The sequence below is a fragment of the Rhinolophus sinicus genome, chromosome 2, assembly GCF_057876585.1.
Source record: "Rhinolophus sinicus isolate RSI-liver-muscle chromosome 2, RSI-T2T, whole genome shotgun sequence".
NCBI lineage: Eukaryota > Metazoa > Chordata > Mammalia > Chiroptera > Rhinolophidae > Rhinolophus > Rhinolophus sinicus.
Window position 1 is genome coordinate 21977300 of NC_142502.1, and position 20950 is coordinate 21998249.

A 20950-nucleotide genomic window follows, 5' to 3' on the forward strand; every position below is an offset into this window, starting at 1 on the left:
AGGAAAAAAAATGTTTTATTACTATAACTAATAAAACCATAATAAATAATAAAACCATTGGCTTTGGAAAAATTCAATGAAAATGGCATAAGAAAGATAAAGGAAGGAAAGAAGGAGGGAGGGAGGGAGGGAGGGAGGAAGGAAGGAAGGAAGAGGAAAAGACTGTAGAACTATAAAAGTTTATGAGGTGGTTTGTTAAAAAAAAGAAAGCATAGTATAAGTTTTAAATAACTTTAAAAGTATGACAAAGTATAAGTCTAGCAAGAAACAAGTACTACATATATAACTGAAACTATTTCATTAAGAGAATTGAAAGTAAACACAGTGTGAAGTATATAGTATTTATAAAAGAGTACTCTTGCTTTAAGTTGTCCATTCTTCTAAAGTTAACATACATTTTTAAATTTTTAATCAAATGCTTTGGCAAATTTTTGTAATTGAATACATAGATTCATAACTTAATCTGGAATGATGACAGAATAGAATACATAAGAACATTTTGAAATAGAGTTTTAATGAGGTACAACTTTCCTTAGTATATAACAGAATGTATTGTAAAATAAAGCAAATAAAATATTACTGGTGCTAGGACAGACAAAACTGTAAATGGAATAAAAGAGAAAGGATGATATACTCTGTACAATGTATTTGATCAAATTAAAAATTATTTTTTAAATTAGGTCATTACTATATGCTATACATGAAAATTCATTTCAGATTAATGGTTTAATGTAAAAATTAAATCATAAACCAACTGTAATTAAATTATAGAGTATATTTGTATAATTTTATCATGAAAATAAAGGTGCACCATTAGAAAATATAGAACTAGGTTTGACAATCTGAAAATCTACAATAGTTGTATGCCATAAAACACTTATTAACTTTTTCTAAATGTAAGTGAAAAAATAGAAAATACATTTTTAACATGTTCTGCAACTTAATTTTGATACATAAGTAGTATTGCCAATCAATAAGAATTCAAGCATTCAAATGAAAAATGGTTGAAACACATATTAGCATATCATAAATTAAAATTTAATTGATAATAAATTTAGGAAACTATTTAATGTTATCAGTCATCAAAAAATTCAGAATGTATAATGGTTCAGTGCCTGGGATTCATAAACGAACACTCATAAGTCTGAGTTTCAGATTTGACATATGACTACACTAGATATGTGACCCAATTGAGTTACTTTATCTCTTTGAGCATCAATTTCCTTGAATGTTTTAGTGAAGATTAAATGATATAACACATTGTGAAACTCAATACACCATATATTTTTACTTAGTATTTATCATGAAATAACATATTCAATTACATGTTAATTATTTTTAAAAGCAATAATGAGTTATCTTCACCTATCAAACTGGCAAATATTTTATTGTAATGATAATGCATCATGGTATTATATAAATATCCAGGTGGAGTCAGTATGGGAATTCAATATTCTCATATATTGAGAATGATTTCCATTTTAAACATTTGTCTTAAGTAAGAATAAATGATGTCCATAAAGCTTTTAGCTACAAAAAATAATTAGTTGCTCTTTATTTGCAGTGTTAGTTCCTAACTCTGACTCCACCATATACAAAGTATGTGATGTTACACAAGTTAATATAACTTCTCATGCCACGATCACTTACTTCATTTTCAGAGATGGGGATAATGGTAATGCTTATTGTATAGAGATGCTTTAATCACTAATTGATCGTCTTTTTTTAAGTGATTAATAAACATTATTCATTACTTCTCTTTTCAAAAATAATGATTTCCATTATTATTTTTATTATTCTGAGTCCTGCCAAATAGTTTTGGTCTGTTAAAATTATTTAGGGGATGTCTAATCACAATGAATAATGATCTATCATTAAACAAAACAAAGCTGAAAAAGCATTTACAAAAAATTCTTCATGGAAACCCAATTCCACGGTGGGTCCTCAGGTAACCATTGAGGTGAGGGGTGAGCAGCAGGTAGGTTAGGCATACTCCTCTCTTCCCTCACTACAACCAGATCAGGTCTACAGCTACTGTCGCAACTATTAGAGTTCTCCTTCATATTTGTTTGTACAAAGAGTTCTACCACTAAAATGTAAAAGCTACTTCATTTAGAATACATGATAACACAGAAAATGTACATGACAGTGTTAAGTTTTAAAGATCAGATTACAAAGCATGATGGAACAAGTTTTTTTATATAGAAAATAGATACCAAGAATGGTTGTTGAATTTGGGATCATTATTGTTTTCTTCTTTTGGAGCATTGTGTAATATATAATGAGTATGTTACTATACGAAAAAGATATAATAAAATTGTTATAAAGTAGTAAAATAACATTCTACAGAAAATATCAATGAACTAATTTCATGGGTTTGTTTTACTATGATATAGACAAAATTACCCAATATCACCATCAGAGAACTGTAAACATTTATGATGTTTTTATGTTAACCAATGATACACAAAAGCAAATAAGGTAACTTACATTTTCTGAGTAGAAACAGCAATACATACTGGAATTAATAAATATTTCCTTTTTTCAAATGTTGTTTTCTAATCCTGTGTACTTTATTTGTTAACATATTCTGAGGCAACTTTTTAATCTTTTTGAGCCTGAAGTTATTCAGCTGCAAATGTGTTTAAAATAACTGATCTATGGAATTGGGAGCTTGGAGATGATATACATAAAAAAGGCCTAATTCATAACAGGCAAAAAAGAGAGACTCGCTTTTACTTTATACATCATCTTTAAAAAAACTCACATTCCAATATTTGCCTTTAAAAGTAAGGCAAATGGCTTCTTTCTAAGATATTTGACTTTCAATTCAGTGTTAAAATACATACATATTGTTAAACCCCATAGTCATGAATTCACAGTTTGGAAAAGGAAAAAAATCTGTCAATTTACAAAATGTTGGTATAGCAGATCTCAGGAGTAGCTATTGTTGATTTTCATGAATTTTCCTTTTCTGCCTGACTTCCCTTTTCATGGAAAGCTGCCTGTGTTACTGAAGATTGCTGTTTGCATTTAGTATAGATTTGTTCTTGTTAATATTTTATTAGTTGCTATTTTTAGTTTTAATAAAAGACTACTTCTAACTCTTTTCTCTCCAGCCTTTTGTAAGTGGATTGCACTGCAAATTGAAGTGCTTGGGAAATGTATTGGTTGTGTACATTTAAAAACCCTTTGTAAAATAAAGTGTTGGGCTCAAGCTTCTAAATGGCCACGAGCCTGGAGCAAAGCATATTGGCAGGATACCACACACCTGCTTGGCTAGCTTGCATTCTGTCTCCCTCTTTCAATCCCTCTCTTCCCCTTGTTTGCCACCCCAGCTGAGTGGTGATGTTTACTTCTACTTTTCTTAAATGGAAAATAAATCTTACCTCCTTCTATAACTGTGAAATGTGGGTATCATAGAATTCGTATTTGCACAGTAATTCCCAACAACTTTTACTAAAATAACATTGTGTATGATAAATGATATTTGAGATGGCTTAATTTTTAAATTGTGAAATAGTTTAGCATATAAATATGTTCCACTAATAGGAATATTATACAGTTTACCTGGCATTGAGTAGGGGCTAGCCACTGTAATAATTTCTGATGTGCTTGTGTTTTATCTCTGCAACATCTTTGTGAAGAAGAAAGTATTTTGAGTCCTTAATTTATAGTATATAAAACTGGGACTCAAGACGCATGACCATAATTACACAGCTGTAAACAACAAAGATACATTTAATTCAATGCTTTATTAGAGTGCAAAACAAATTTAAATACTGATCTGACTTTTAAAGTACAAGATATTTTGAAGTTAAAATTATCAAGTTAATGAATCAGTCGATCTTTGACCTCAAATTTGAGAAGAGACATGTTCCTCATTTGTCTTAGTTGTTCTTTTCTGATGGCAGAAAGTGTGTTACTAATGATTAACAACTGTTACCAAAAGAGATACCTTTTGGGGAATTAATTTCAATGAGAGGAGTAAAGAGACTCACTATCCTAAAAAACGATAGGGGGGCTATTTTAAAATAAAAACTCTTAAGTATTTTTTTTTTTTTTAAAGAGAAGTAAACTGGCTTGTTTCTCCCCTTTCACTCATCCTATTTCACCATCTCTTACCACAGAGAATGCCAGCTCCCTACAACCTGGTGCTGGAGGCAGAAACAGCTGGTTCGTCAACATAGTGGACCCGCAAAGGTACATGGAGTGGCTATGTTCAAGAACCATTAAAAAAAGTTATACTTGTATTATTTTATTTTCTTCAAAATATATCCCAGACCTCATATTTAGGCCTCATATTTAGGGTAATGCCAAATGCTAAAGAGTTAACTAAATGAAATGCGAGGCAGTTATGTTTGTCAGAGAGAACACTGAAAGATTGTCTATTTTAGTTCTACAACTGGCATTTTTCTATCCTTCAGCTAGAATATAATTAGCTACTACCAAATTTAGTGGGTGTTGCAAGCATAGCTAAAATTACGTTTTTAAAAATTCCTTTGATCTTTGGAAAGCAATGATTTGTATAAAAATAAGGTGAGTTGGATATTATATATAAAAATTCATCATTGGGGAAAAAAGACAATTACCTCATTTCAATATTTTGGTTGTGGTGAAGTGAACTTGCTTTGGGTAAAAGAGAACATGATCAATTATAATATTTGCAGTTTAATACTTTATATTCGCTTATTTAATTATTAGTGGTATTGTTGACTCCGTAAGACACAGTTCGTTGCTCTTGGCAAATAAAAATTCTTATAATACATTTTAATTTGTCAGAAGTATATTTATACCATGAAAGCTGGTTGACTACACAACAACAGATCTTATTTTAAAGTTCATCGTATTGATTCATGGTTTTTGCAGTATGAAAAAAAGTAAGAGTGGAGATTATGATTATCTATTTAATTTTACCAAGACATATAGGCAAATGAGATTTCTCAGTCAATCTAAGATGAAGCAGATATTGGCATGAGTTGTAAAGTTTGAATTTGTTGCTTGATCAAATTTATTTGGAAATTGCTAAACCCCCTTTCTTTTTATTACTATCATTATTAATTTATCTCTCTACATTATTACCTAGAGGCATAGGTAATAGTTCAAGGGGGAGGAAAATCCTATTAACTATGTCAAACAGTGCAAATTTGACAAATGTCTTTAAGTCAAGTTGTTTGCATGAAGTAATGTTGCATTGGAGTAATAGGGGAGAGAGTAAATCCCATTTTCATAAAAATGGATTGAAATGATTACTCACTAATATTTTTATAGTTTCATTGAACTGATTACTCGCTAATATTTTTTTAAAGTTTCATATAATCTGTGAAAATATCTTTCACCTATGACTTTACATATGCCTGTGGATTTGCATATGCCATAATGTTTATTGACCATATTTAATTCTGAGAGGTAGTTTCCATAAGTTAATGAAGTCAAGAAAGATGTATAACTGAGAAAGTGTGGCAAACAAAATTTAAAATAATGACCAAAAACTTAAAAGGCTGTACAGAAAGCAGCAAAGTGCAAAAATGGTGGTCATGAAGAAAGCATCAACAATTAAACTCATCTGGAGATGGAAAACTTGGAGCGCAACAGATTGATTTCTTGTTCACATTTATCCTTTCTTTCACCTCTCTTGCCAATGATAGATTTTCAACATAATTTTAAAACAACAGCTTGCTTTTAAGAATCCATTTGCTAAAGAACTTAATATGCACCTTAAGGTCAGTGGTTTGTCAGCAACAAAATTTATAAATACCAACCATGCACTTTCTTTTTCATATCATTTTATTAGGAAACAACAACAAAAAAGCTAAACTAAAGGAGGCTACTTAAGTACTCATGACCTAGATTTTCTGGACTCCAAGATTAAATTTGTTCTTATCATGTGAAAATTGATTATGTTTCAGAACTGAATAAATGTCTTGCTTTCACATCCATTAGGTATTAACCAATCCTACTAAAATTTTACTTTTACTGCCATTTGCTTTATAAGTGTGGAGTTAAACTGAAAATACAATGACTACTGTTTTTATTTTCCAAATTATTAACTCAGAAGTTCCTTTTTTTGGAAACAAAAGATTACCAAGAGCCTGAATTAAACATGTTTAGAAGAAAAATATAAATTGTGGCTATACTTTTCCAATGCTGGTATTAAAGGGTTTTGCTTGCAGGAATTACCTGATAGGGATAGTAATAATGAGTTTACTTTTCTTTAATTTAACCTGATTTCTGTTCTTTACTGTCCTCCGAATTCTGGGATTGTTCATCTATGCACACACATCTTCATTTGTGGCCTCAGAGCTTGACATTTTTGTATCATATTTGATAATGCATTACATCCTATTTTTGTCTAGAAAATGTGTAGAATATGCTACAATACCAAATTTCACTTTTTGGCAATAATCTTAGAATCATAGTCTTATATATTATGATATTGTTTGAGTAGAAATGAATTACCTTGAGAACACAGGTAATAGATGATAATCAGGCCTCTGATTTATTAATTAAATTTTGATATAACATGGAATGGTGATATAGATTGTGATAGATGACATAATGTATATAAAAATTATTTAGAATAAATGCTAATATATTTATTTTTACCCAAGTAATCTATTATATAATCCAGAGGACTACTGTAATGGGACAATCTATTTAACCAATAAGAAATATAACTTCCAGTGAGATTAAATTAATTATAGATAAAATAAAAATGGGACATTCTTCCTGCATTAATTTTCATTGGAAAGCCAATGTTGTGCCATTGTATCATTTATACAACTTTATTAATAAGTAATTTATTGAGTATTCATAGAGCAAATATTCTATCACTTCTTTGAATTCATTGGGATTAGCTGTTTTAGTCTCACTATGCCTAAAACATATATTTATATGTTTTATATCTATAATATTTATATATTTTATATGTAGTATTTATATTTATTTAGAGGCTTTACAGTTTATTGAGAAGAGGAGAAAATAATGCATATGTAACTTACATAGAATTATAGAATGTAGAGCCCCACCTGCTAACTTTTTCTGTTAACATTTCCAAGGAATTGAAATCACAGTAGATAAAGCTACATAGAGACAAAATTGTCCCAGGCCATGTCATATGAAAAATATTCTTGAAACCTTTATTGGATGAGTGATTTTTTTAATTAATCAATTAATTAATTAATCTAGCTCTTCTACAAATCTTATGATTTATTTTCATATCCAAATTAATCTTTCCTACAAATATTTAAGATATATTTAGTTTGCTTTGGATTGGGTAACTGTTGGAAAATGACCTAAGTAAATATTTCCTGTGTAAAACAGTAAAGCTCTCATTTTAATTTGGATCTACTTTGAGCTATAAATAACACTCAAATCCGGAGAAATCTTAAATGACTTAGCATTTCATGTACACATTTTTCAGCCTAATAGAACTAAGGAAATTAGAAAGTGTCAATGATTTAGTGAAACAGAAGAAATAACTAAACTTATCATTCCTAGAGATTTACTTGTTAGTTGTAAGGCGATTATTGAATTTTCTTCATTTATTTTGCTAATATTAATAAAATATAAGCATATTATGGATTCTGTGTACGATCCATTTATTCTGCTTCCCTATTGCAGGTCTGGAGTATGCATTTGTATTGGCCCAAGTAAAGGACAAATTACCTCATGGCAATCTGTAAAAGTAAAAAATTTTCAGTCATTTACATAAGGAAGAGAAGTGGGGAAATTAAGTCATCAAATAGCACATGGTCTTTGAACTCTGCAGAATTCCATAGAACTTGTACTGTAGCAGTCAATGGCATAAGCATTTCATCTACAGATGTGTTTTGTAGATTTAATTTTCATACAAGTAATTATGATACTAAATATATAATAAAGGATTTCACATTTCAAATTATTTTTATTGTATTTTATGAGCACAATTGAACTGATTACATCTTCAAAATAACTGCCTGATAGTTAAAATTATTATTTTTAAAAGCAAAAAAAAGGTCAATGATCAAATTATAATGCCCCCCCAAAATAGTTCAGCATGCTCAAAATAAAAATGAGAAAAGTGAAAAAGTATCATTTTATTCATTTAAATTCATTTTTAAGCCTAAAATGTATTCCATATTAAATTAAATTTTATTGATTTGGCGGGAAATTTTAGTATTTTTATTTGATACTGGTTTAATAGTTTCGGACCTACAAGTAAAATAAGTTTTGTTTGTACATATTTAAGTAGTATTATGAAAGTTAATAACAGTTGGAATTAAGGAGCATTTGGTTTTGTATTTTTTTATGTTAAAAGGACCCATACATTTAAAAACTTGAAAAAATATTGGGAAATAATCTTAATTATTTTTATGTTTCATTGCAGATCACTACTTGCCATATATATATATAGTATATGTTTCCTGTTGTCTCATTTTTTTTCTTAATTAGTAGCAATAAAAGTCCATAAATATTGTTAACATGTATATGATAATTTCAGAGATAATAGAGAAAAGTGGAGTAAACAGCATTTTGTTCTCTCTGCAAGGGGTTTAAGGAAACCCAGTAGGTAGGACAGGTGGTATCAGTAGAAGTATCAAATGACTAAGTATTATTTAAAAACAGAGATACATGTCCCACAGGTAATGGAAAGATGTTCCTAAGAACAAAACCAGTGGAAAGCTTTGATGTGTTCTCTGACCATGCTATTTGAGCTGCCATTCTAAACAGCTTTGACTGGACCAGAGCAGGACTAAGACATGACTTGAAGTTCATCTATAAATTCATGAATATTAAGTTCATCCTTTATATTCAACGTGACCAATCACAGTAGCTCATCTCTCCAACATCAAGACAATTCCTCTTTTCTCATGGCTTTCATTCCCTCAGCTACCTCTTCACTTCTATTTCCACGTACACATATGAAGAACCCAAACCACATCCTGTTCTAGAAGTGGTAGACTAAAGAACTTTTTCTAGGTGCTATACCTCAAATTCAATATCTGTTGCCAGATAATAATTTAACCTCGTAAATTAGCACAGATAGATGAGCCAATAATGCAACTTTCTCTTAGAATGCTGCTATATATGTAATATTAGACACTATATCTACTAACAATAAAGATCTAAATGGGGATGTGTATGTAGAGAGAGAGAGACCAATACAGAGACAGACAGAAAGACAGAGTAAAGAAATCAATAAAAATATTGAAATGTTTCTTGGAAGAAAGAGTTAAAGAAATTAATCCTAGACTGAAAGAGAGTATCATAGTCTCAGTGATACTACTATCCATGTGATAGTTTACGTATCCCTATTACATCTAAGACTTTCTGCTTTATGCTGAGATGATACAAATAATACTGATGACAAACATGGGTGTAAGACTTTTATTTATCATTTCAGTCTTTGTGTTTCATTTTGTGACTGATATATGTAGGGTTTCTAATGATTTTTATATTGATGACAAAGTTTCTGATCACAAGGAGCTTATAATTTAGTACCAGATGAAGGTAAGTCCATATATAGAGAGGTTGATAACAGCTAAGTGGATAACAAAGCATACAAAAAGCATTTTAAAGAGATAAAGAATTTATGGCTCAGCAAGCTACAAAGACTTTATAAAAAGAGATTTAGACAGGGCTTTGGCAGATAAATATGGAGTGAGGGAATTTCACCTAGAAGAAACGTGAACAAAATCAGAAGAGGCAACATGTGGACTATGGTGTATTACCAAACTGACCAGATGGACTACAGAATAGAACATGTTGTTACCAGGAAAATGACGTTGAACCTCAACTCTTTGTCTTGAAGGAATTCAGTCAAAAGACAAAATTTTATGCAAAATAAAACAGCCAGAAATTTATTAGTAAAAGAGAGTATGCTCAGAGACGTTGAACCCGCACCCAAGAGAGGGAAGCAGCCCGCCTTACATTGCATGAAGGCATTTATTTCTATTGGTAGAATTGCCTCCCCCTCTTCCTTCTCTTATCTCTCTTTCTCCCCGTGAGGAACCTAGTTATCAAGCATTTAGCAATGCATTTCTTTGATTTAGAGGCATGTGTAAACACACCCCTTTGATTTAGGGACATGTGTAAACACATCGCCTTGGTTGGGGGGCATGCGTAAACACATCCCCTTGGGGTATGTGAAAACCTGGAATCTTGTTGGGCTAGTAAGGTGCTGATAGTCCTGACAAACAAGATGTGTACCCTGATAAGCAGGGTGTCTTCCTCTCTTCTAATGCATTTCTTTGTTTTAGGGGAATGTGTAAGCACATCCCCTTGGTTTGGGGGCAGTATCTTTACCCTGAGAGCACTAGACTGTTATTGAAGAATTTGAAAGATTTTCTATAGGAGTATAATATAGTTGAAATTGCTTTTTAGACAAATATGTTAGGGGAGTTGTAAAATAGATTAGATGAGAAGGGAGAAAGAATAGAAAAATGGGCAACTATACATAAATGAAGACAAGCCATGTAATAAGAACATACACTCCTGCAATGTTAATGAAAATGACAAGGACCAGATGAATGAAAAAAACCTTTATAGAGGCAAACTACGTATTGTAGCAACTGGCCCTAAATGGTGAGTGAAAAGAAATCTCTGCAGATGTCTGTGTAGGTCTTATGGATGAGCAACTGACAACATGATGCAGCATTAATTTTAAAAAGGTGGATGGAGTCAGATAAAAGGACAGATGAGGAATTTCTTTTTGGACATGTTGAGTGGGAAATGTTTATTTGGTAAACCTTGTGGAGATGCCAGCAGGAAATCTTAAGTGAAGATCTAGAGATCAGGCAAATATTTCGGCTTGGATTACTATATCAGGGAAGCAATTACTCAGATATGATTCTGGAAGATGAGGTAGTGCTGGATCTCCCCAAGGGAAAGACTAAACCAATAGAATACTGTGTAGTCCAGAGTACTAAGTAGTCCTTGCTGCATTTTTAACTTATTCAATGAGAAGTGAGACCCATTCCATATTTCAACATATTCCCATACTTTCACTCAACATACATGGGGGTGCACACACACACACATGCACATGCATGCACAACTTCACAACCTTATCCATGTTGGTACAATATATAACATGTTGTGTGCCGGCGCTTCCAACACATTACCGAAGCCTACATAGTTAGATGGGGTCAGAATGTCTACCTAAATTAAACTCACAGGTAAGATGATGAACGCTACCCCATCTGTCTCAGGCAATATTTTGTTTTACCAGAGAATATTTGACAACTGTTGTTTAAAAGGAGCCTCACTTCCACTCATGTCCTTGTTATGAAATTTCAATTTCCTCCCTGAGACTTTCTTCCACATTCTTGATCCCAAGTCTAAAATTTGCAATATACAGTTTCCTGGCAGCTATTGTATTGAAATAGTTGCGTGATTACCTCAGCAATCATTCTTCCACCTTTGAACTCTTCTTGCGCCTGCATTTCTGCTCCTCAGACAGCACTCCTCTCACATTGCCTTGCAAAAGAGCCGAGATATCTCTGCGGCTAAAATTGTGAACAGTTGAGAGAGCAATAGCCTTCCTCATGCTTAACATACAGAAGAAACTTAAAAATAGCACATTTGATAGCTGAATATATTACTAAATGAAAGAACAACTTTATCTGTGAAGATTTTTTTAACTGTTTGACATTGCTCAAATAAACACAATGCCTTGGATAGACTCTGAGCTCCATCAAGGGTATGTAGCAGTCAAATGAGACTCACACGTCCAAGAGACCTAACAGACAAGAAATTACACAAGCTTGCATCTCTCTATGTCAGCCTTTTGAAAGGCTTACTCTTTCCTTTTAAAGTGCAAAATAGGTGTTGACAAGTAAGTATTTTAAAAACGAATTAAATAGTGAATAAATTTAAATTAATATTTAAACTCTGTGCTATAAAGTTTAAAAAATAATGATGGAATGAACACCTATGTACGTGGTTGTGAGGAAAAGGCTAAAGAAGTGAGACCCTCACTGCTGTAGTTCCTTGTATGTCCTTATCACTTTCATCCCTTCCCTCACCAGGTAACCTGAGTTTTATGTTTATCATTTCATTTTCATTTGCATGCTGTAACTAAAATTTCTATTTCTGAGCAAAATGCCACTTAGCTTCTTTTGAATTGTAAAAAATGGAATTGTGTAGTATGATCTCCAGCAATTTGTTTTTTTCCTTAATCTTTATGTTCCCCATATCAACCTATATAATTGCTTGCATATATACCTACTTTTCTAATTTATGACTTTATCATATTTTTTTTCATTCTAATATTGATGAATGTATGGATTGTTTTCTAATATTTGCCATTATATGTTCTGCTAAGCATATTCTTCCACTTGTCTCCTGGTGCACAGGAGTGGAATTCTTGGATCATAGATTATGAACATCTTCAATGTTCCATGTGATACTAGTTTTTCCCCAAAGTGCCCCACTGATCTCCATGTCCAAGGGCAGTATTTAAATGCCCCCATTGCTCCATATCCTCACCAACACTTGGCATTGCCAGCTTCTTCGTGTTTTCCAGTGTAGTATGCACAAAATGATACATCATGTTATGAATTTACATGTTCCTGATTACAAATGAGATCGGAAATCTTCTCACATGTTTATTGGTTATTTGGGTTTCCTATTATGTTAAGTGCTTGTTTATTTATTTTATCATTTTTATCAGACTGTGTCTTTTTACCTGATTCATAGCAGTCATTTACTCATCTTGGATACTTACACCGATCACTTCTATGTGTTGCATATATTTTTCCCAGTTTGGGACTTCCTCACTCTACAATGGTTGATAATTAATGTAGTTGAAATAACCAGTGATATTGGGTTTAATACGTTCTTCTCTATTAAAATTAATAGATATTATCCCTAACTGTCATCTAAATCACTTCTATATTTATCTTTTATTCATAAATATTCACATGGTGTCTGTCAGAGCACCAATTTCATATTTTTCTCCATAGAGATAACTGATTTTGGTTGAAAAAATCTTTTTTTTCTGTACTGATCTTAAGTGAAACACTGTTATAAATCAGATGTCTGTATATGTGTAAATCTGATCCTTTGTTGGTTTTTCTATCTGTATCAATACAATATTTTGTTATTAATTATAGCTTTATAATAATTCTTGATAACTGGCAAATTCCACCCCACCCCACCTTCATGTTATTTTTCTTCCTTAGGAGTATTTAGGTGTTCTTCCATATCAATTTAGAATCATCCCCTCAGGTTTCATACACAAAAAGAACAGAGAAAAAGGAGAGAAATAAAAGCAATTCTGTGGAGACTTTAATTGGAATCGATTTGGATCTATAGAAAATTTAGAATAGAAATGATAGCTACAACTTTTTATCATATTATACATCGTTTTCACAATTTTGTTTTCCATCTGACACAACTATGTATAAATGCCATTGAATTTTGAATTTTGATTTTGTTTCCCAAAGCTTTGAAATTTTTGTTAAAATTTCCCAATTCCTTGTCATAATTTATCAGTAATATCCTTTGTTTTTTTCTACATATATAATCATATAATCACATAATGATCTTATTCCATTTTAGTTTTCTTTTTCTTGCCTTTAGTGTCTTGCTATTATTAATACAATAGTCCTCAACATCTAGTACAATGATAAGATCCAACAGTTTTGTCTAGTTCCTGAATGTTTTTACTTTTCAAATGATGTGTGCTACATGCATATTTGTAAATAATGTTGCAACATCAAGGAATTTCCTTCTATTACTGATTCAAAACTAATTTTATTCTGATTATCATTGAATTTCAATAAATGTTTTTCTACATCTATTAAGATAATCATTAAATGACAATAGACTGATTTATTTGTAAAATACTTAACAAACTTGTAAACTTTGAACATAATGTGTTATCTTTATACAGTGCTTGCATTTGTTTTATTAATGTTTTGTTAAGAATTTTTCAATGTTTATATGATACTGTGATAACAAGAGGGTTTATATTACATTTTATATGTTTTAAGGTAGTACAGCTAAGTCTTTATTTCTCACACGTATCTTATTATATTTAGCCTATAATTTTAATGTTTCTTATTGCAGACTCCAACTTGTAGTCTTGCTATGGTAGACGATAGGTTTGCTATGGTAGATGATACATATAACTTGTATACCACGCAGCTCACAAATGCAGCATTGTCTATTACTTTGTTTTATCAGAGAGAACACCATATGTTGTTGTTGAGGGGGAAAATATTAGTTGCCTTTCACTGAAAACAAAACAGAGATGGATCACTGGTATTTTTCCACATGTAAAGGGGACATTCTATTCACTATATCTGTCTTTCAGACTCTTCTGTGAGGCCATGGCAGAAACAGCTTATATTGGTGTAATTATTACTATTTCACTGTTAAATGAAGAACTCATAATAACTTCTAAACTGTGACTACCTTGGATAAACTGGACATATGATCCCCTTACTTTGATTCAGTTTATTATGTGCAAAGTACTATTATAGGCAGTTTTCATCCCATTTCTTAGTGTTATGGTTCCAAGAATTTTTCTATTAATTCTTAATAATAGCCCTGTGAAGTAGGCACTATTATTTACTCGGTTTTGCAGGTGGGGAAATAGAGTCCTGGGGAAGTTGAGTTCCTTCCCAAGATCTTAGAGATTATAAATGATGGAGTTGGCAATGAAGACCAGGCCGTCAGATTTTGGGTTTTATTCTCTTAATTTCTATTTTCTTCTATATTTTCTCCCTTCTGCTAGATTTGGATATATTTTTATCTTATTTTTCCAGTTTCTTAAAATGGAAACTTAGATTATTGTTTTGAGGACTTTCTTTTTTCTGAAATAAGCATTTAATACTTTAAAAAATTTCAATTTCTCAAACTTAAATAATATAACACTTTTAAAAGTAAAAAAACAAAAACCAAAAAACAAACAAACAACAACAACAAAAAAAACAACTTGAGGCAGGCCATGAGCAAAGGCAGAGACTCAAGATGACGGCATGGAGGGTTGGTTGTTCAAGTGAAGAGGCCAAAATAAATGAGAAGGATACCTGGCTGCCAACTAAGCAGTGTGACATAGAAGCCGAGGCAGAGGAAGAAGAGAGAGACTTTATCCCAGACCCATTTTGCAAGGTGAAATGGAAACATAAGGAATGGGTTCTCATTTTTTCAAGAGGAATAAATTTCAGAACAAGACATTTTATGCAAGACTTAAGAATGTCGATACCTCATTCTAAAGCAGACACTAAAATGTATTGTAAAGATACATTATTTGTGATTAATGAGGTTTGTGAAATGAAAAACTGTAATGGATGTATCTATTTTGAAGCTGAGAAGAAGCAAGATCTCTATATGTAGCCCTCAAATTTACCTCATGGACAAATGCTAAATTCCTTGTTCAACATAACATATTCAATACCTTAACTGAACTATAGATGACTGGAAACTGAAAAGTTCTGGGCACCATTTGTCTTATGACCCTGCTTTTGATGAATTACCACATTATACTTTGTAAAGAACTCTTCATTCAGATCTTTAGTACATCATGGTATCATCGCAAAAGCCAGCCATTTCTGGGCCACATGTTTACTTTCACCAATTTGGATAATAGAATATGGTTTGGGAACATTCAGATCATTGAAGAAGATGCTGCTCTTGTAGAAACAGGACCACATTTTGCTTTAAATCTCAAAAATTTTCCAGGAAAGTTTTGGAGGACCAACTTAATATGCAAATCTTCACTACCAGTCACCAAACATGCATCAGAGTGTCTTAAGATCCTTCACAGCTGCAAAATACCAAGAGAAACAGCAAGTGAAAGATGCACAGAAACTGAGAAAGAAAGAACTGAAGACTATTCTTGACGTGATCCCACTGCAGATGTTTTTGTGACACCATCTGAGGAAAAACCAATATAAATACAGTGGGTAAAACCAGAGCTAAAAGTTGATTTGAAAGCAAGAAAGAAAAGGATTTACAAAAGGCAAAGGGCAATGAAACAGAAAGTGAACAGTGGGAATGTAAAAGAAATCAATGGAGAACTAATTTGTTTTTTTATTTATTTATTTTATATTTATTTTGTATTATGTAAATACTTTTATTATCCAGGACTATCTTATATCTATTTAGTGTGATATTTAAAAGAAAACAAATCTTGTAGATTCAGTGTTACATGTGTCTTTCTAAATATAATAACACCAGAAAACATCAGTTAAAAAACAAAACAAACAAACAAAAAAATAGAAAACCTATTAAAGGCCAATTAGTGACTAACTTTGTTTAGTAAAGAATTATTAAAAGGTACAAACATAAATCGATATATGAAATTCTTATATCTTCTATACAACTTTATCTAAAACAAATGGGCAGAACTAAAACAACTCAAAATAAATATATTAATTTAATGTGACAAATGAGGATGTGTTCCTTAAATGAAACAGCTACTAACACAGAATTAAATAAGCCAAGTAATTGTGTTGTGCTTTAGTTGAGCTCAGTATGCCTACGTTACAAAGCCCATATGCCATGTGATGACTCAACCCTACAGACACATTTCTTTATGTTAATTTTCCTTTGTCCAGCTAGCCATGATATAATTTAGCCTTCATTTGGCAAGACTGTCATTTATGTTTTATGTCCAATTGCAGCTTCTTAATTAAAAGGGTACCACAAAGCCAAAAAGATAAACATAGGAGGTTCAGAAATGCAGTATATGAATGTATAATTATATAGCTCAGTTAACAGGGAACCTTCAAAACATTCAAACTGTGCACATACTGTGTTTGGGTCCACTATGAAGGTGAAGCTATTTTGTAAATGGCATATTTTGTGTAATTTTCATGTCTTCTCTGTTGTGTTCCTCCCACCACTTGGAGACATATTTCTTTGAACTTGGAGTGGTTACTATCATTTTGAGAAAAACTCATCTAGTCTTTATCCACCTTTTCAGATTCATCAAACTACATTCCAAACTACCACATTTTCTGGTACTCTAAAATTCCCTGTGTGTCTGCACCTGCCAAACTATATGTGGTAGGCTGAATAGTAGCCCCCAATGTGTCTACACCCTAATCTCAGGATATTATAAATATTATCGTATATGACAAAAGGGATACTGCAAATTCGATTAAGTTAAGGATCTTGCGATGGGGAAATTACCCTGGAATAACATATGCCCCCAATGTAATCATAACAGTCTAGGAAGACTCAGATAGAGAGGAATAGTTACAGTGATGACATGATGATAAACACTAAAATTGAAGTGATACATTTTGAAGATGAAGTGGCCACAAGCCAAGGAATACAGATGGTCTCTATAAACTGAAAATGGCAAGGAATAGGATTCTTCCCTTAGAGCCTCCAGAAGGAGCCATCCCTACTGACACCTTGACTTTAGCCCAGAGAAACTAATTTCAGATTTCTAGCTTCCAGAACTTTAACAGAATAAATTTGTGTTGTTTTAAGCCAATACATTGGTGCTAATTGCCTACAGCAGCAATAGGAAACTAATACACAATGTTTGCTATTATAGTATGGCTCCTTTTGTCTGGAAACAATTTTCAGGTCTTTGCCTGTTTAACCATTGATATTCCCTGGGTGCAGTCTCCTCACATTCTTTCTTCAGGAAAGCCTGTATTGGAAGGCCGAGGTAGAAATAACCCTTCCCATTCATCTGCTTCCTTAGCTCCAGGGTCATGCCTTTATCATAGCACCTACCCCATTTTATTTAAAGTTTTTAACGTTTAAGATTTGCCCATCTAAAATATGAGCTCTAGAGTGGCTAAGTCACAGTCTTATTCATATTTTTATTTTTTTAGGAAATAGAATAGACACTGGAACAGAGTTAAACATAAATTTTTGTTTAATTGATTTTACTATCTTAGAAATTTTAAAAAATTTTTTAGATAAATTAAAGCCTAAAAACTTAAAAATGCACTCTGCTTAAGTAAAACAAAACAATTTATACATACATACATATATGCTTATATCTATTTACTAATCATTACAAAAAATGTTATGATTGTCAGTGCTATCCAGCTTTTGAATGTATTTATGATAAATGATCTATTTGAATGCTAGATAACAAGTAGAAAAAGTAACCCAGGGTAGGTATCCTCAATTTACCTGATTCAATGATCCTGTGAGTAAGGAAGAACATTAAAATTGACAACACCACATAACATTAATCACTAGAATATATATAAATAAGTTATTCCTGCATGAAAAATAATATTCTGAATCTTATATAATGTCAATTATTTTGTTTCTGTTCTTATTTGTTTTCAGTCTGATGAGAATAGGTCACACATTTTGGTTACTGAATGATTTCCCTGAAAATGTATGATGTTGTCATCTTTTCTTTCCTGTGAAAAATATTTGCTTAGGAGTCAGAAAAGCAACAATATTTGGAAAACATAGTTTGTAAAAGGTATTTATAGTTTCAAGTTGACTTTTGGTTATTGGCATCGAAAATCGTATCAACCATTCTCTTTTCTTTTTCTTTTGTTGTTGTAGTTAGAATTTTTCTTTTCTTTTTTTCTGTCATGCATCTGGAAATGGTATTACAGAGCCAGATATAAATTCTAAGAATACCAAATGATGGGAATAGTCAAAGGTAAGCCAGGGGATATCCCAGCCAGATTTGAGTGCACATGGCATGTTTTCTATTCTGGGTCCACTTCTTCATGTCAGTTTTGACAAAATCTTGTCCTGTGACTATGGCTTTATGGAATAGACGTTACCTCCAGGGAATGCTATATTCCAAAAAATCAACAAAATAGTATTTTGATTTATGGTTTATGTATGTATACTTATCAAATGACAGTTTTGTGATCCAGGTTATGTTCAATAGAAGCATATAGCCAAAAGTCTTTATTTGCTATCTGGTATCATGGATATTATATTAAAAATGTTAAAATTACTAATGATTAAGGAAGCAAACGTTGACCCAATGAAAGCTTTTTTGTATAATCTTTATTTTCAGATATTCAAGCACTGAAATATTTTAAACGGGTAAATGATGGCACGTTTATCAAACCATTCTGGTTTGTGGATAATACTTGCAGGAGGATTTTTTTGAGAACATTGAAAGGGGTGATAAGGACATTGTTTTCTATTTGTTTATTTGTGTATTATTAAATTAGAGTATGTAGAGCTAAAATTGTGGTATCTCCTCATTCAGTTCCTTATTTTGGTCAATTGTGTCTTCTCTTTTATCTCTGTCGGAGTTGCTAGAAGTTTAACAATTTTATTGATTATTTCAAAGAAACTGTTTTTGGTTTCAAAGACTTTCTCTTTTGATTTTATGTTTGGTTTTAAATTGCACTGATTTCTGCCCTTTATTATTTTCTTTCATCTGCTTGCTTTGGATACATATTTTTTCTTGTGTTTTATTATTAGTTTCAGGTGTACAAAAACAACATAATGATTAGACATTTATGTATCTCACAAAGTGATAACCCCAACAAGTTTACCCATCTAACATATGACTATATTCCTTATGATGTACTTTACATTATATACATATATATATATATACACATATATATACATGCATATATGTATGAGTTGACAGTCAATATTATTTTATGTTAATTTTATGTGTACAGCAGAGCAGAGTGGTTAGGTATTTATATAATTTATGAAGTGATCTCCCCAATAAGTCTAGTACCCTTCTGACACCATACATAGTTTTTACAACATTATTTGACTATATTCCCCATACTGTATTCCCTGTGACTAGTATTTTGTGACTACCAGTTTATACTGCTTAATCTCTTCATCTTTCTCTACTATCTCTCAGACCCCCTCCCATCTAGCAACCATCCATTTGTTCTCTGTATCTACGAGTCTTTTTCTGTTTTGTTTGTTCATTTATTCTGTTCTTTTGATTCCACATATAAGTGAGATTATAGTATTTGTCTTTCTCAGTCTGACTTATTTCACTTAGCATAGTATCCTTTAGGTCCATCCATATTTGTGCATATTTTGATTTATTTTCCTCATTTCTTAAAATAGAAACTTAGATGATTGTTTTGAGATTTTCTTTTCCAATATAAGCATTTAGTGCTATAATTTTTTCTGTATTTATTTACCTAAATCCTACCAATAATTTTTCATTTTTATTTCCATTCACTTTAACTTATTTTTTAATTTCCCTCGAGACTTGCTCTTTAAGAATATATTAGTTTGCTAGGACTCCCATAAACACCATACATAGATTGGATGGCTTAAACAAAAGAAATTTATTTTCTCACAATTCTCACGGATGAAAGATCAAGATCAAAGTGCCATGCAGAGTTGGTTTTCTCTGAAGCCTCTTTCTTTGACTTACACATGGCTACCCTCTTGCAGCCTTGTCATGCTCTGTACAGGGCACCCTGTATATCCTAATCTCTTTTTATATGGACAGATTGTATTAGGACACACCTTAATGGACCTCATTTTCACTTAATTGCCTCTTTAAAACTCTGTCTCCAATATAATCACATTCTGACTTACTGGTGGCTGGATGGGGGTGAAGTTAAGGATTCAACATTAATTAATTTTGGGGAGACACAATTCAGTCTATAACATGGATTATTTAGAACTGGCTTTCTTAATTTGCAACTAAATGGAGATGTTCTTTCTGTGTTGATTCCTAGTGGAATTTACTTAATACCATTATGGTCATAGAGTAAACTTTGTGTGATTTTGTTATTTTAAATCTGTTGTTTTATAACTCCAATATATTGGTGAATGTTTCATGTGAACTTGGGGGGAATGTGTGTTCTGCAGTTTTTGGAAAACTATACATGACAATTAGATCCCATTGTTTGATGGTATTCAATATCTGTGCTTATTTCATGTCTCATGGTTCTATCAGTTACTAAGAGAGAGGTGTTAATGCACTCATTAATGATTGTGAATTTTTCTTTCCACCTTTTACTTTTATCAGTTTTGCCTCATGAGTTTTGTATTCTTTGGTGATTATACATTAAGG

The 20950-nt window shown here is 31.8% G+C and overlaps 2 long non-coding RNA genes and 1 pseudogene across 2 annotated transcripts in view; 2 read left to right on the top strand and 1 right to left on the bottom strand.

The window, feature by feature from the left end:
- The window catches only part of LOC141571908 (uncharacterized), a 55571-nt gene extending 44056 nt beyond the window's left edge, over nucleotides 1-11515 (bottom strand). The window contains exon 1 of the long non-coding RNA XR_012496956.2: nucleotides 11382-11515. This is a non-coding gene — a long non-coding RNA (uncharacterized LOC141571908). The remainder of the gene's footprint in view (nucleotides 1-11381) is intronic.
- The window catches only part of LOC141566993 (uncharacterized), a 402769-nt gene that overhangs the window by 339928 nt on the left and 41891 nt on the right, over nucleotides 1-20950 (top strand). The window contains exon 5 of the long non-coding RNA XR_016019678.1: nucleotides 4131-4203. This is a non-coding gene — a long non-coding RNA (uncharacterized LOC141566993). The remainder of the gene's footprint in view (nucleotides 1-4130; nucleotides 4204-20950) is intronic.
- LOC109460844 (ribosome biogenesis protein BRX1 homolog pseudogene) lies at nucleotides 14969-18967 on the top strand (annotated as a pseudogene).